Source organism: Protopterus annectens, chromosome 1.part1 (genome assembly GCF_019279795.1).
Source record: "Protopterus annectens isolate FY-2018-M chromosome 1.part1, PAN1.0, whole genome shotgun sequence".
Classification (NCBI taxonomy): Eukaryota; Metazoa; Chordata; order Ceratodontiformes; family Protopteridae; genus Protopterus; species Protopterus annectens.
The window spans coordinates 1,944,125,128-1,944,130,679 of NC_056726.1; the positions used below are offsets into that span (position 1 = coordinate 1,944,125,128).

At 38.0% G+C, this 5,552-nt stretch overlaps 1 non-coding gene across 1 annotated transcript; it reads right to left on the bottom strand.

Moving 5' to 3' along the window:
* Nucleotides 1-5,097: 5,097 nt before the first annotated feature.
* On the bottom strand, nt 5,098-5,170 carry TRNAR-CCU. The gene has a single exon. It is a non-coding gene; the product is annotated as a tRNA-Arg (tRNA).
* Nucleotides 5,171-5,552: the final 382 nt, after the last annotated feature.

Here is a 5,552-nt window from a genome sequence, read left to right on the forward strand (position 1 = left end):
AAAATATAGTCAAAATACACTGTAATTCAAGCCCTGACTTTTAAAATCATTACAACTAAACTGCTAGACTAATTTATGTCTTTCTAAAACTGTATCATCTCCTCCTTATCATCTCCAGCACCATTTCTAAAACAAAAAAAATGTTTAAAATGAGAGCATTGTGCACCGTGCTTGAATAAAGCATTACTAGAGCTTTGGTTTTTAATAGCTCTAATGTATTCTGCTACTCTTTCATTTGATTTCATAGTTGTTTTTTCCAGTATAACAACCTGTCACAAGGAAGACACTGGCTGAGCTTCATAAATATTAATGCATTGTAACTGGTAATGTTGCTCAATGTGCAGTTGCATGCAGGGCATGTAGTCAGGCATTTTCTCATACTTACATTAACCTCTTCAGACTCATATGGCAGCTGGATGTTATTTCAGTAAGCACGAGACATATGGCAAAGTAACAGTCCCGGATAGGACACTAGTCTGCCACAAGACACACACAAACACACACACACAGACACACACACACACACACACACACACACACACACACACACACACACACACACACACACACACACACACACACACACACTGTTTCTTCTGCACACGTATCCACCAGCAGTTTGTAGAACAAATAGTTCACCAATCTCCATGTGCCTGATATACAGAAAGGAACTGCATACTGTTGAAAACCATGGGGGCAGGGGAATGTTATGCAGACTCCACAAAGACGGTACCCCACCCAGGAGTTGAGCCAGACAATCAGTAATTAGATAATATATACATGTATTTATTAAAACTAGCACATAACTATCATGTACAGTATACATGTCGAGACAGACTCAGTTGTAGAGATATTTGACATTTATTTATTGACAATTCTGCATGCTCAATTACATACCGAATCAGTTTGATGGAATAGTTATATAATGATTGCTGTCCTCAGATCCATGAGGAAGGCATTGATGCCTTTGTTCACCAAATGTACCCCAGCATGCTTGTATAGTTTGGGAAAAGCCATAATTATGGATGGGTACTTGCTTATGGACCATCCAAATATCAACATCAGTCCCTTTATTTAGGCATTGGTCAGCATCGGCACTCTTCCTGCTGCTTTGTGCTTGGCAGCACCACTTCATACATGGTGCTGTATGTTCTCTAACCAAATGAAAGTGACAGCATGCCACCACAAATGAAAAGTTTGGCTGTTATCCTTATTATTTCAAACATCAAGTGATGTAGTAGCCTTGTAATGATGTCATTGCCTCCAAAATACAGCAGAAAACATCAGGAGTTATGCCTTTGTCCCATTTGGTCTTCAGTAGTGGAATCAGGCTATCCCAGCACAGTCATCTCCTCTTCACCCACTGAACTTGCACAGATTCATCATGCAGCCACAGGTCCATTCCTAAGGTTGTCCTTGTTCTAACCTTAGTCCAGTGGCTATATAGATGACCACAGGTAAAGATGCATTTCTTTGCTGGTTCCATATTTTAAGAAAAAACATCCAGCATTAGATTTATGAAGTTACAAAGAAATCACAACAAAACAGGGTGAGACCATAATGCAACAGTTATTGCTGTATTTCAGCATTAACCCATACACTTGACATACTAAGAACACACATTTCATGGAATTCAACATATACTGGTAATGAGTGTGCTTGTCATACAATATACACAGGCACCAAGACACCAGACTCACTTGCTGTGTATCTCTTCAGCTCTCCATTACAGGTTACACAACACTGAGACATGCAATGTACCATCAAAGGGCAGAGCAAAGCCTATCTCTCTAACAATGCTGCAGTGATACATGCAACCGGGTGACAGCCTCATCTGCCATGGCATGCACATCCACTGCATCAAAACAGAGTTTCCATAGGGATACCAAATGATAGTGCTGTGCATTTGTGGTTTTCTCCATTACAGGTCACACCTCACAGACAGACAGACATAGGCAATGTAACAGAGAAGGATAATGCAAAGGACACCTCTCCAATCATGCTGTGATGGTACATGACACTGAGTGACAACCCTACCTGCAGTGGCATGCACACCTACAATACTGAGGCAGACTTTCTCTGGGAATACCCAATGTTGATGCAGTGAATATTTTCAGTTCTCCACTGCATGTCACACACAAGGACAGAAACACACATATGAATATTTCAAAGGATGTCACATCACTAGGCCAGTGAGGCAGCAATCCAATGTGGTTTTGTCATGCAGGTGAGGCACACATGGTTGTTGGGCTAGTGGGGGCAGCAGTGCAATGTGGATCACACAGCAGTAGGGATGCATGGGTCATACATTGGTATGCATGGGTCACAGTGTCTGTACTACATACAGAAGATGAAAAAAAGCTGTTGGTGGAAAATGTGAAGAGGTCTTGCACATCACTTTTTTGCAGTTCCCTTGCTGATGGTGAAAACATTGTTTTATCAGTTTTATTAATTTGCGTTAATCCACATGGTCTTCTGCCATATGTGTAGAAGCACATGACCATAGATGCTTTTATGTATTTTATTGCAATTGTTTGCTTTGGTCAAACTAGACTTCTGCCTTATCTGTAGAAGTATATGTCCATTCATGCTACTGTCATGTTATTTGTTAGTGCACCTTTTGTAATATCACTGTATATTTTCATCTGTGCAAGATCACTCCTAATTTCATCAGGGCTGCAGTAATCATGGTGAGTCACCTGACTCTGCATAGTTGCGGTATGGTGCCAAGTATCTGTTACAAAAGTTTACACCACATTGTAAGATCAGGTTTCATTTAAATGAAGTTTGTTAGACAAAAATATAGTATTTTTTTTTTTTGCATAAGTCTTGAAACACAGCCATATTAAAGTAGACATATATCTTTATTTTCCATTTTACATGCAGATTCAATAAGAAAGGAATATTTTAATAATCTTCAGTCAAGAATACAGATAAGAATAAAATGTGCTAACAGAATGTGTAATATATTAGGTACAAACAGGCTTGGGAATCAAGGTTAAAGAGGTGAGTAGAAATTTACAGGGTTTTAGTATTGTTAGAAAATACTTTAGACACTAGTTAGTTTGGACTGATATGCAGAAAGTTATTGCAGTGCAGTCCACAGAAATTTGGTACAGACCATCGAGATTAAGTGCAGACATCAGGTCAAATATTCAACATTCGAAAAATTTTAATGAGTGCAGAAGCTACAGACAATATAATTCAGTCTATTTCAGTTTATCAGCACTGTTACTGGAGCCAGTAAGTTTGATTCAGATATTGTTGACATCTACCTCCACTATTTATAATAAAACATTCTTAACCAAGTTACAGTGCATGCAGACCTTTATTCTGAAAGGTATAAGAAGATTTGACACGTAAATATAGACTGGCACATGTTCAGCACAGTTCTGGGTAATTAAAAGATAAAGACATTCATTCTTTTCTCATTTCAGTTTCTTCCACTTGATTCCAGTTCATTCCAGTATTCTACAGTCCTATCAGTTCTTATAATGGCAAACCACCATCAATGAGGGGGGACAGTATTTGCAGTTAAAGTAAGTCCCTGAAACTGCATAGCAACCTTGCAAATCTATTTTACAGAGCAGCAGTGTTCTTCAGAATATTACTTTGGAAAATCTACAATAAAGCCTCAAAGAACTTCAGACTGTCCAAGGTACCAGTGTAAAGGACATTATCCAGTTACCAGCAGCATATCAAAAAACTTCGCCACAGACTTCAAATTTTCCAGTATAATGTCACAGAGCCAAGGAAATCTTTACAAGAAGTTTGAAAAAGCTGCAAGAAGCCTGATCACCTTCTCAATGCAACTTCAACTTTTCTTATGTGAGCATTCATTTTTATTATAATGCATTTTCTAGCTAAATTAGACAGTAAATCTCAAAAAAGTTTAAATACATCCGAAAATAAAATTATATATATTATGTCAAACAGTACTTCTACAGTTAAGGCACCAGTAAATATATGGTTTAAAGTTAAAAATTGGGTAAAGCAGTCTAAAAAACTGTGTTCCAAAATGTTCAATTAAATTTCAATGTTATTAGGTCAGCAATGTTAAATCTTTCTAGACACATAAGGGTTAAAACACAGACACATACGCTAACAACTAATAAAACAGATACACTTTCTCATGATTCACAGTATGATTCAGCTAATAATATCAGTATGGTTTCAGACTTAAATAACATGAATTGCAACAAATTCTAGTTTACAATCTTCAGAAATCAGTGTAAATGCTACAGCACATGTAATTCAAAATACAGAGTTAAGTTGCAGTATTGCATATACAGATGTAAACACAGTCAGTGTACTTAATATGCAAATTTCCAGACAAAAAACAAAGCAAACATTTGCAATGTCTCAAGTTCACTTTATTTCAAATACAGATGTTCAGAATGTAGTAAATTCTAATTTACTGTTTTCAGAAGCCATTACAAATATTGCACTGGGGGGAATAAGAGGTACATATTTTTATTAGTTTAATAAAGTAAATACCAACATAAATTATACACAGACTTCAGGGCAGACTAAATGAGTGCATACCATAGCTCAAGTCAATGTTATTACTAGTGTTTTGGAGCAAAATAAAGAAGAGATGCATACTATAGCTCAAGTCAGTTTTGTTAGTTCTATAAAAGAGGATTTTCAGCTTATCTGTAAAGAATGTGGCAGTCCAGCACCAAGACAGGTTATTTATCTGCTACTGCTTAAGGATAAGAGAAATTACAATACTTCATTGTTTACAGAAAAGAAATTATGAAATAATGTGCTGATTAATGCAGACATATCGATCTGAGTTACAAATATACCTCCACTAGAAGCATAGGTCTCAACCTCCTATGAGGTCATTGCAGAACACAGACCATAGCAATGTGTGACAAACACTCAAAATGTGGAACACCCTATTTTTGCACTGCATGAAAAGCATACGTTGACCATAGGTTGGTACTAGGCTATCGGTCCTAAGGCCTATACAAGCCTAGCCATAACAATTCCCTGGCTATTTCTTCCCATAGTATTTACTTCCCGGGACCCCTGTCTAGCAGGACGACTGATGTGATCCCTGGAAAAGCTTCACTTGTATCAAGTTTATATCACCCCAGATGGGACTTGAACCCACAAACCCTGACTTAGGAGGCCAATGCCTTATCCATTAGGCCACTGGGGCTTAACAGTAAAAATGTCATTACCCTGCTATTTTATCAGACTGGAATGTGATCAGGCTGCTCATACTTGCCTTAACCACTCCATTGTTCTGCCTAGCAACAGAATAAACAGCCCTTGCAGGTCTTGAACCCAGTACCCTGTACACTATAGTCACAGCACTTAACCACTAAGCAATCACATGGTCATGGCCTTTCAACCAAAATATACCAGATGTAAGTATTTAATAATACACATACTCTCATGCAGACACAGACATTTGCATACACACACACGCACACACACACACACACACACACACGCACACACGCACACACACACACACACACACACACACACACACACACACACACACACACACACACACACACACACACACGTAGAAA